This window comes from Taudactylus pleione, unplaced genomic scaffold (assembly GCF_031769625.1).
Source record: "Taudactylus pleione unplaced genomic scaffold, aTauple2 ptg000033l, whole genome shotgun sequence".
Classification (NCBI taxonomy): domain Eukaryota; kingdom Metazoa; phylum Chordata; class Amphibia; order Anura; family Myobatrachidae; genus Taudactylus; species Taudactylus pleione.
Genome location: NW_028284435.1, coordinates 3,471,044 through 3,484,015, shown reverse-complemented (window position 1 = coordinate 3,484,015; position 12,972 = coordinate 3,471,044). Strand labels below are relative to the sequence as shown.

At 38.4% G+C, this 12,972-nt stretch overlaps 1 protein-coding gene across 2 annotated transcripts in view; it reads right to left on the bottom strand.

Moving 5' to 3' along the window:
- The window catches only part of CFAP299 (cilia and flagella associated protein 299), a 569,143-nt gene that overhangs the window by 26,349 nt on the left and 529,822 nt on the right, over positions 1–12,972 (bottom strand). The window lies entirely within an intron of this gene.

The window sequence follows — 12,972 nt, the reverse complement described above, 5'->3', positions numbered from 1 at the left end:
CAGCAGGTTTGTGCAGATATGGAGCAATAAACAGCATGATAATGAGATCCAGTCCAGGTTTTCCTGGGATCACTTGTAAGCCACAAGCTAGGCTAATTAGCAACACCTGTTATCTGTCTTTTAAAGTTGTGTTAGTGCAAATCCACAATGATCCTGATGGTGACTTAGTTGCCCAAGTTATAGGCCCGGTGGTGACTAGTGTTAGGGATCCCGGACCTGAGGGTCCATTAAAAGAACTGTATTGCTGTATGGAAGATTCTGGGTACCTGCTGTAACATAGTATATATACATATATATAGACACACACACATTATATATATATATATATATATATATATATATATATATATACACACACACACACACACACAGTCACAAATATATATATATATATATATATAAAGAAAAACAATCCTCCGGCACTCCTCCACACTGTGTCTCCAGACACAAGGTCAATACTTGCTCCGGTGCCCTCCTTAGGAGGACAGCACCCCCAATGCACACTGCACCAAAAACGTAGGTGGCACTCAGAGACTGGTAAACAATGTCACCCCCTCGGCAGAGGGACTTTAATAGGTCGACGTTTCGGGGTCTTCCGCCCCTTCCTCGGGACAACAAGATGTCCTGAGGAAGGGGCGGAAGACCCCGAAACGTCGACCTATTAAAGTCCCTCTGCCGAGGGGGTGACATTGTTTACCAGTCTCTGAGTGCCGCCTACGTTTTTGGTGCAGTATATATATATATATATATATATATATATATACATATATACACACAGACATATATATATATATACGTGCACATATATATTAGAGGTGGGCGCTGACCCCTATGTTTTGGATCTGTATTCTTCTTCGTGTTTTGGACCTGGATAAAACAAATGGTAAAGAGTTTTAAAAACCACAAAATTCATGACATTTTGCCAAAATAAAACCTGAAATTTGGTTTTAAAATCCAGATTCCGAACCACTGGAAGCTCAGAACCATGACTCAGATTTATCTGGATCTCCTCAGGAGGACATGTCCGGTTTCATGAAATTTGGGTGGATTTGGATTTCTGGAGAACCGACCACCTCTAATAATGATAGATAGATAATTACCATTCAGTGTACGTTGCTATATCCTAGACTTGAATAAAGGTTTAAAATTTGCCACAGACAATAAACTTGACAAATTTTCCACATATATGGACATTAGGAGCTTTACAAGGAAACTGAATCTTAAGAAATATTTCCTTGACAAACAGGTTTATTCAACGCAAAATTCCAATAATGATAGGTACAAACACACAAGTCTAAAACCCCAGTCGACATTTAATCCCAGCCATCTCAAAGGTCACTATGTACACACCTTTGAGAAAGCAGTCATGAAAGATATTGATGAGATGAATATCAAAAACAGACGTACCACACCCAATTTAACTAAAATAGAGATGAGAGCATTACAAGATTTGAAAAATGACACGGATTTGGTCATCAAACCAGCCGACAAGGGGGGGAGGGATTGTATTACTTAAAAAAGAGGACTACCTCAAGGAAGCAAATAGGATCTTAGGGGATACCAATACCTATACTAAACTAAAGAGGGACCCCACACAACAATATCAGAAAGAATTAATGACATTACTAAAAGATGGTTTAATGACAGGGATTCTACACAAACAGGAATTTGATTTCTTGAATGCCCCCCATCCGGTGATCCCGGTATTTTATTATTTGCCAAAACTACACAAAGATCCAGCTAAACCACCAGGAAGGCCAATCACATCAGGAATAAATTCCATGACTGCCCTTTTATCCCAATATATAGATCAATTTCTACAGAAATACGTGAAGAAACAAAGATCCTATTTGAGAGACACCACACAGGTACTTAACATTATACAGGATATGGTGTGGGATGAGCATTGTTGGTTGGCAACAAGTGACGTTATGTCACTTTACACTGTTGTCAACCACACCCAGGGTTTAGAAAGCATCATGTATTTCCTGGAACAAGATGGAGAATTAGATCCCAATCAAATCACATTCATACTACGGCCCATAGAGTTCATCCTAACCCACAATTACATGTGGTTCGAGGATGAATTCTACTTGCAACGGTGTGGAACAGCAATAGGAACCAAGTTCGCCCCAAGTTACACAAATCTCTTCATGAGCCATTGGGAGGACAATAATATCTGGTCCCCCAGTGAACTTGGGGCGAACTTGGTTCTCTGGTGTAGGTATATAGACGACGTCTTGTTCGTGTGGCAAGGCAGTAAAACATCACTGGATGCCTTTATAACACGGATTAATGAGAATGATCGAAACCTCGTCTTTACAACACAATACAGTCAGGAACGAGTACAATTCCTGGATCTGGACATATTTATCCAGAATAACAGGATACAGACAAAGATGCACAACAAACCGGTTGATGTTAATAGTTACATCAGGGCTGACAGCAACCACCACCCCAGTTGGATCAATGGCATTCCCATGAGCCAGTTTACCTGAATTAGGAGGAATTGTTCCAATATTGAAGACTATATAACACAAGGTAACTATCTTAAGGATCAATTCAGAGAAAAACACTACGATATGGAACAGGTTGAGGAGGCATTCAACAAATCACTTAGGAATCCCAGAATGCCACTTTTAGAGTAAAAGGACAAAAATATACAAGACTCAAATAATAAGATCTACTTGATAACGAATTATTCAGGGGCAGCACGCAAAGTGAAGAAGATCCTCAAAAACATTGGTCACTACTCCACATGGATGACAAACTGCATTCCCTACTACCCAGTCAACCAGATATAGTCTTTCGTAAGGCTCCAGACTTAGGTAGAAAACTAGTGATCAATCACATTAAATCAAGTAAAATTCACTATACACAAAAAACCTTGGATGGTCAGAAAGTCAGTGCAGGCTTCTACCATTGCGACAAGTGCCGGGCCTGTAAACAATTACATTATAATAGCACTACTCTGACTACAGAAATAGCATCAGTCAGAACCAATAAGAAATATAGGATTAAGGAGCTTATTACCTGTGACACCAACAATGTGATATACATGTTAACGTGCCCGTGCCAACTCCAATACATTGGGAGAACTACCCGCCACTTAAAAATTAGGATCAGTGAACACATATCTAACATCAAAAAAGGATTTGTGGGACACAGTGTTTCAGACCATTTCAGAATGGTCCACAATAGCAATCTGGTAGGACTTAAGTATACTGGAATAGAGAAGGTTCAGTTTAATTGGAGAGGTGGGGACCGTTTAACCAGAATTAATCGAGTAGAGAGCCGCTGGATTTTTGAAATTAAAAAACCCTTCAATCAGAGGGACTAAATGTAGACCCATAAGCAATCATCTACAATAATAGAATGAGTCAGCAGGGGTACTTACTGACCCCAATATTTTGGTCTGGTACCCAAGAGGGGTGTGTTATGCACATCCCTGGTATACAGTTGGAAGTGAATTAATATGCTATACTGAGAGATTAACACCATTGAATAGGAGAACAATGACACCATGTTTATTAGTCATACATATTTATGAATAGCACAATTTCCTTACGAGAGAGATTAATTATTTTAAAGAGGCTAAACAGGTCCAACACATTTACCTCTCAAAAAATATGACCTTTTTTAAGAAGTACTAAGAAACACCACAAAAATACAAAAATAAAAAACGAACATATCTTTATGGTTATAATCATATTAATCCAATATAACATTTTTATAAACGCTGGTATAGATATATAAGCCATAATAGCGACAATAACCCATGGGGTTACTGCACAAGGAACATCTAGTGAAACATTAATGAGTGCATTTAACATGGTCATAAGCACGTAACAACATGTTTTAGAAAGCCTGATCATTTATGGATGAGAAAATCACACACAAAATGGCCGCCCCCAATGTGGAGACTATTTTTGATTACAAGCCATTATGAAACGCCCATAGGATGAAGTGCAGCCTTGGGGAAAGACTAATATACCCATAGCACAAGTGTTTGTCCCCGTGAAGCCCGCTGAGCATGCGCACCTAAACAGATTCACAGGAAGTACACACAGACTCTAGCGGCAGAATCGGCGTGGCAACAGGCACCGCACATCCGGAAGTAACGGAACTAAAGAGACAAGCAAGCTCCGATAAGGTATAAAAGATGTACTTCAAGCTCACTACACCACCTTCCCTTGAAAAAGTCTCATACAGAGATGAAACGCGTTGGGACATTTTTTTTACTTATTTTGGACATACCCATATTTATATATATATGGTTGTTTCCTTGTATTTGTCATCACCTCCACTTCCCAGTTTTATATACCTGTGTATACCTGCATCACTGGCTAGTGAGCAGGAATAAATATCGACTTTTTAGCCCTTATAATTGGTTACATTACTACATTAAGTGGATCATCTTCCATATCCTACCACCCGCACATCATTTACCCTGTGGAGCAAGGTACCTCGTGAACCAGCAGGCAGATGACAGAGATCGGGTAAGTTAACATCACTTACCTATGCACTGCATAATAGTGTATTCCAGTACCTGATGCTCCGGTTCTGTTTCTATGTGATTTCGAGGTGGAGAGGAATTGTGGAATTATCAACATACCAGTAAAGAGGGCTCGAGATTGGTCCAGCTTGGACAGATTACATCAACAATAACCGCATTATCATCAGACTTAAGCCAGTCACATTGATTATTAACCATTTTCATTAAGAACGCCCATCCAACAGCAGGTGGTTCACACCGGGACTTTCATTCTAGCCATTAACACTCTGACTCCGAGCTCGACATACCTAACACTTATTATCACTTATACATATATATACATATATCTAATTTTTTAGTCAAGTGATCTCCAAGCGCTGAAGCACCTTTTTATATTTTAGCATATCCTAGACTTATACTTGAAAGATTCTAGTTTTCTATTAAAATAAATGTAAGCTTCCTGTCCAATATATTCTGAATCACTTATTGTGCTGTTTATAATGATTCATTGTAGAAATACCTGATTAGCATTGGGCTCATTCTGTACAAGAAGAAAGCTTTTAGTCCCCACCTCTATCACACTGTCACCATAAAACACATAGAAAATGTAATAAATTGCTTTATATGATGTCCACATATGGGTGTTCCAGAATGTGTTCCCAGCAACTACTGCTGGTTAATATTTCACTCAATGTTAGTGATGGATTACAAGTTAACTTTATGAATATATAAATGACAAGTAGTTTGCTATTTAATACAAGGGTTATAGAAATAAACATATACATGTATACAGTAGCATAACAGTAACAGTCGCAGAAGGTGTGAACACGACAAGATGTGCTGTTATTACTGAGTACCGGTATAGTTGGTTCTATCAACTCATAGTGGCATGCTGCACAACAGTACAAAAAAAAGCTGAAAAATAAAGCAAATCTTGGGGTCTGGTCTGGGGTATGTGTGGCACACTAGCCACCAGGATTTGAGAACAGCTTTATGCACTAGTGATAGTTATGGTGTTCTGCTTTGTATACTAGTCACAAGTAATAGAATGTCTCCTTTGCATGCTAGTCACAAATTCAGAGCTTGTGTAAGGTTTCTGTGTGCCCTAGGCAACATTTCACCCACCGCCCCTGCTCCCTACCAATTCATAATATGCCATGCATCAGTGTCCCAAAGTTATGGTATGCCACACAAAAGTGTCCCAAATCCATAGTATACTATGTAAAAATGCCCCAACTAATATGCCACACAGCAGAGCCCCCAAATCATAATGCACCTCATAACACTGCCCCAATTCATAATATGCCAGACATCTGTGCCACAGTTATTTTAAGCCACAAAGATGTATCTCTACTTCATAATTATTCTACACATCAATGCATAATATGCCACACATTTGTGCCCCAATACATAATATGCCACACAAGTGCCCAAAATGTTGTGGCTCAAATTAATAATGTTGCCATAAAATGTCACAATACATACGCCCCACATTCTTTATAAGGCATACAGATGTGCCCCCAATACATTATGCCACATATCAGTGCCCCAATACATATTGATGCTACACATCTGTTCCCCAATATCTGTCAGCACCCATTAACTCCTCAAACACACTCATCCTGCCATACACACTTACCCTGCCAGCACTCATTAACACCCCACAGACTCATATTGCCAGAACTCAGTAAACACCTCCACACCCTCTGCCAGCACTCATTGACCCACACAAACTTACCCTGCCAGCACTCATTAACCCAAACACAAATTACCAGCACTCATTAACCCCTACACACACTCTCATCCTACCAGCACTCATTAACCTACACACTAAACCTGCCAGCACTCATTAACCCAAACACAAATTACCAGCACTCATTAACCCCTACACACACTCTTATCCTTCCAGCACTCATTAACCTACACACTAAACCTGCCAGCACTCATTAACCAAACACGCATTGCCAGAACTAATTAACCCCTATACACTCATCCTGCCAGCACTCGTTAACACACACACACATTGCCAGAAATCAATAATCTGCACACACTCTCACCATGCCAGCACTCATTTACTCACATAAACTCACCCTGCCAGCACTCATTAATCCCTACACACACTGCAAACACTCATTTACCCCCATACACTTACACAGTCCAAGCACTAATTAACTCATGCACACAATTTGCCAGCACTCATTAACCCCCCCCCCCCCCACACACACACACACACACACACACACTCATCCTGTCAGGACTCATTAACACACACACCCTGCCAGCACTCAACACCACACACAGTCACACACACTCTATCCCTGTCAGCACTCATTAACACACACACGCTCCCCACCCCATTAATCTCTTCTTCTCATCAAAAAGTAAAAACAATAATAATCTGATGAATAAGAGCAAAGTTTCAAAACTAGTTTGCTACATTAGTAATTAAGCTAAGGCAAAGACTTCTAAGGTTGTAATATCATTCATTTGGGAAATGCATAACACAGATGTAGGAAGGTAAACTATGTGCATTTGCAATGTGTAATAAATCTAAAGCATGATGTGATTGATACCATTATGTGCACAGTGTACATACACTTGTGGGCAACTGCTCTGAAATTATATTACTTAGCCCTTTGTTATGGAACATCATTATTTTCCCTAATTCCAAGTATAGACCTGTACTGCTTGTGGATCATCAGTCTCATAAATTGCAATGTGTAAGCTTCACTGCATGATCAGCAATGCTGTGCAACTCCTGGATATGAAGGGATTGGCTCCAAATCTGCATGTTAAATATTCTTTTTAGGTCAATTACATATCAGACTCGCAAAGCTGACATGTGACAAATCTAGCTATGCCTGCTGACTACCTCGAACCATCTACTTTAAAGTAATGTTAAGTTGCAAAAGCACAAATACAGGGTCAACAATGTTAATGTCTTTCAATAATAGTTGTTTCATTGCACCCAATTAATTTGTATTCAGAGACACTAATCTTTCAGAGAGTTTCCAGTGCTGTTGAAGTAATACTGTAAGCAACATAGGCAGTGCCACTTAAATAGATCTTTATTCACACTATGCTACTAAATGAGTCATAATTGGTTTCATGATCTGGCAAATGATTAATCAGTTTTTGAGTTTTAGCAGGAATAAAATATGCACTAGAGACAAAATTCAAGGTCACTTATTCACAATCAGCATCAGGCAGCCGTTATGTCAATACCACATGTAGCATACACAGGAGAGGCTAAGGTCTGAGATAGATGGCTGTTCCACTGCCTGTAAAGATGTCTCTGATTCAACATATGAAGGTCAGAGATAAATTGAGGGAAACTATTACTCTTTTATAGCACACATCATCTTAGGAAAACATCAAAGAGCAAATAAAGAAACAAATGCACATCTTCCCCGGAGCATTATGCATGATTGCTTAAATAAAGCTGAATAAACATATTCTGAGATTGCTAATGCCTTTTACGTTAAAATAACGTTAAGCAGAAACATGATAAACTGAAGATGCTTGTTCATTTAAGGGAGGTATGTTAGAAGGTCTGCCAAGTACTGTGCGTGCACTTGTCTCCTGAAGCAAGGAGTTCTGGGAACACATGAATTTTGGACTTTAACATGTTAGTCAATGGGTAACATCTCTGTCTCTATATTTTCCAGTGGTAATACATTATTTTCTATGACCTCAATAAAAAATTGAAAATAGGGACACAAGCACTTAATACATAGCTAACATAATGGGAACTAGAATGGTATGTCTAATTAGGGTTTATTTTTTATCAACTACCTCTACTAAAAGGAATAGATTAATAAGTCAGTTTAAGGAGCTGTAGCTCCAAACACAGGGCCTGATATAGACTTGTATGCAAATCCTATGTTTTGCATATAGGTCCAAGAACAGGTCCAGCGTCACTGCACGCAGAGCCCCATAAGCCGCAGCTTGATTAACAGGCTGCAGCCGTTTGGGAGCGGGAAGGAGCTGGGCAGCATTCCTTATAACGGGGGCATGTCATCCCTATTTTCTGGGAGTGCAGAGGCCAATATCTGCGTCTTCCGACACAGATTTACTGGCCTCGGCAGCACAAGAGAGGCCAATCAGAGTAGCCTTAGGCTTATTCAGCCGGTCAATGCTGCTTTGGTTGCAATGGTGATCCGATGTCGCGTCTTGGGACACAGCACTCAGACCTGCAATGCCAGCAGGTGGAGTCTTTTGTCCTCATACGCCTCCTGCAGCATTAGTATATATGCACGTGTCCAAAGACACAACTGCTGTGTGCATAGCGTACAACTCTGAATCAGGTCCACAGCTCACACAATATTCTCCCTGGATTTGTTGAGTGAGCCAATTTCCTACAGTTCTACTTTTTGAACAAATCCTAATATTGGGACAATAGTTGCAAGTTCAACAAATCTACAAAAAAATTATTATTACCGGTTTAAAGACATAAACTGTCTGATAATATGTTTTCTATAGCATAATTTGTTTCAATTTGTTGTTTTTTGTGTTATTTTTATGGAATTTCTTGTTTCTAAACAACGATGTAAAAGGCATTTTTTTCCCCTACATTCTATTTTTTCATCCCAACATTCAAAAACATTCTCCTTCTGTGAAACACTGAGATTTGGAGACTAAATTTTTGGTAACACTTAAGTCCAGAATCAGTGCAGAAATTTAGCATGAACCTAATTTAGCAGCAGAACAGACTGTTTCACAGCGATACAATCCTCAAGTACCACTTACTCATTATATGGAATAATCAGTTTGCAATGAATTTGTAAATTGGAATTTCATTAAAGTAGTTCCTTTATTAATATAGCTGGGATAGCAATGGTCAAATAATTTTATGATGCAGTGTGGTTTTGAGTAAGAGTAGATATATGACTAGTACAGGAAAGGATAACAGTATTACATACAGCAGCTGGAATTCATATACTTCATATCTCTTGATTTGGTGTACCGGATGAATTACTTCTTCTAATTAATTTTTACTCCTTGAATTGTAATGGCTAAGACATGTATTGATTACAGTAAGAATTGCTCTGTTCTGTACCTGTGGCATGCACCTGCAAGTCCCTTGTAAGACTCAACAATGAACATCACTGTCTCAAAATTAGTCAATAGCGTACTGCAATTTTATAGTACCAAAAATTCTATTACTATGGTAATTCATTATTTTGCTTACTGGGCTGGTAACGGCTAAAACACATATTGACCACTGTAAGAATGACTTTGCCTGTAACAGTGATTATAATTGTCATTCACAAATGTATAAGGGTGACAGATACACTTATTGATCATCAACACACAGAATGTGAGCATAGCACAGTCCCATGTATTACTATTAATTAAGTATGCACAAAAAAGAAAACCGCTGGCAAATGAATACATTCATTTCTAATGATGCGATGGAGATAAGGTAGAACAGAATAAAACCAGGCCAATGTTTACATATGCCCAATAAAATTGAAGCTCTAGCTACAGAACTGGCTAATTTAAAAAAAAAAATTCAAAAACTACTCAGATTTTATCTTTTATTCAATGTTTTTATTTAAGTTTAGAGCATATTTTAAAAATATATATTCACAGACTTTATTGAAAATATTTATATATATATATATGCCTATGGGGCATCTCACTCTAACCCCCTTTTTCCATAGGCTCCCTCTGTAACTGTACCTTCCACCCCTAGTGGGACAGACACAGATGACATGGCTGCATGAGAAGTGACCATGTCAGGGAAAGCCCAGCTGACTCCTGTCACATTACATGAGACCGTGCCAGTTACAGTAAGTGGTTAATCTAGCATTGTGCATGACTGTACAGTGTTTTCATATGAGGACTGTATAACAGGGGATTAGGTCAGTTAGGGTCAATGAGAGACACCAACTATATTACAAATAATGGATTTTACACAGGTGCAGCTCATGTATTACTTAAGCAAATAACATCTGAGCATAGGCAGTGCCTTGCCTATAATTATAACTAGCATGGCTGCAAGAGGAGACCTCGGCAACTGAAAGATGGTGGTTGTTGGGGTACTGTAGGTTTCTCAGAGATCCAGTAAATAAGAAAGTTCAACTTGCTAATGGTTCATAAGGAGCCATGATGTGATGTGAGCTCCGAGTGAAAAACATAATCAGTAAAAAGCTACAATGGGTGTAAGCATCTTCTCCAGGATACCGATATCAGTTAAAGGCATACATACAGTATATGGGATCTGGTCAGAATATCGACATTCAGAATGTATGTCGGCATTCTGGTCTCAACATTTTAAATTTCAACATTATTCACAAACTTTACAGTTCATAGTATATATTCTTTTTTACATTTTATGGGGCTTATGTAATAGGTTGCGACTTGCAGTCACTGCAGAACTCCAGTGAGTCTTCACATATTTTTAAAGCGGTAATCATTTTAAATGCAACACCAGCTTGGTTTTGGCCTTAAAATGATTACTGCCTTAAAAATATGGGAAGACTTGCAGGAGTTCCGCATTGGCTGCAATTCGCAACCTATTACATAAGCCCCTATATGAGCTAGCACTTTCTAGTAAAAATCATACTTTTTTCCATCTTAATTTGAAAATTGTTTCTGAGAGATCACGTAAGATTACACACACTCTGGGAAGTGAGGACAGTTATCATCTCACCATCAAGTAATAGTAATCTATTAGGTTTAGAGATCATACCTCTTAAACCGACTCCAAAATTATGATTAGGTCCTAAGGTTAAATGCAATGTAAAATAAAAGCAGGAATCAAATCACACATTTAGGTCACAGGACCACTTTCAGTAATACAGACAGTAAGAATGGAATTACATCTATTACTGTACCTCTCATCTGTCTTGACTCAGCTAGGACAGACCTAGTCTGAATGGACTGTTTCAACACTCATTAGATTAGGACTTTTGTCCTGATTCAAGAACTCTTGTCCCACCAATGGGTGCCCCTTCAATGCTGTAATAGCGTTAGGTACTCCTATAGGGAGGGGGCCTTTTTAGGAGAGGAAAGGTATCAATATAAGGGCTCGATCCAATTAGAAGCGAATTGCGAGTAGCGAGTTTGTTTCTTAAAACTTGCACACTTCGCCGCAAAGCGCGCTCCCGAGAATTCTCCAATCCAATTAAAAATGCCTTTTCGCACTACTCGCAGCAGAGGGGTGAGAATGGACTGGTAAATGAGATTTGCGAGAAATGCATGAAAATGTGGGGAGACCATCCTGGACTCCCCAAAATGGATAATTTTATTAGCAAGACCGTATAGACGGCTGTTTGTGTCCATTAAGAAGTTACTGTCGGTTTTGAAATAGTGTCAAATGGCTGATTTGTGCTTCTTTTTTAAATGCAAGAAAATGATAAAAAACAAACTTTTTTCGTTTAATCTCAAACAAATTAAATGAAAAATGCAAAAAAAAGTAGGAAAAAGGGTGAGTTTGGGGTACTTTGAGGGCACCTTGAAAAGTTTAAAATAAATTATATAAACTATTATTTTTCAATTTTAAAAATATTGTAATTAACTTTGGGGTGCCTAAACTAACAAAAAAGTTGATTTTGGGGTAATTTAAAGACATACTTTTTTTTAACCCCGAAAAATGACATGTAATTTTTGGAGTAACTAAGCTAATTGAAAACTTCCAAATGCCTAGCTAGCCATTAGGGGGGGGGGGGGGGTTGGGTGTCCAAGGGGCTCAACACATTGTCCCGACATTTTAACCTTAAAATGTCCTCTCCATCTCTCAGGGAGGTGCGAGTGGAAAGTTACGAATTCAGTCTGACTGATCAGTCCGAGTTTCTAAATGGATTGCAAAATGAATTCGCTATGCGGATTTGAAGTGAAAATCGCAACTCGCATCTCGCAATTCGCACCTAATAGGATTGACCCCTAAGATGTATTTACAAATATGTACAAAACAGTATATGAATCTTATATTAGTGCAAATTCATACGATGGCTTCTATGATACATACATGGCTTTGATATCTTGCAATGTTCTATTGTTTTATGTACACAAACAAATAAATAAAAAAGAATTAAAAAATATATTTGTACAGGGCAGAAAGATTGAACACAAGTTTTAGATATCTTAGGTGTGGTCCGATATTAAAACATGAATTAATGTAAACTCAAACCCGTTCTGGAAGGAATGAAACAAAGGAAATAGAAGGTTATGGGAAATACCTCTGGACTGAAGATCGATGAACTGGTTGGGAAAAAGATTGAGCCAATCTAAACACGGGTCATTTAAATCACTGCGTCTAAATAAACTACTTCCAAGGTTATTTCCACAGAACACTTGATAAAGATGTTAACAGAAAAAAATGTGGTTTCATAACATACCTTGATATTTAATTTTTAATATATCCAAAAAATAATTGCTATTGATGAATACTGTATGTATGTTACATTTAGAATTCCCATTAAAATATGTTCATATCAGGATATTTTATTTGGAAACCTTTCCATAAATGA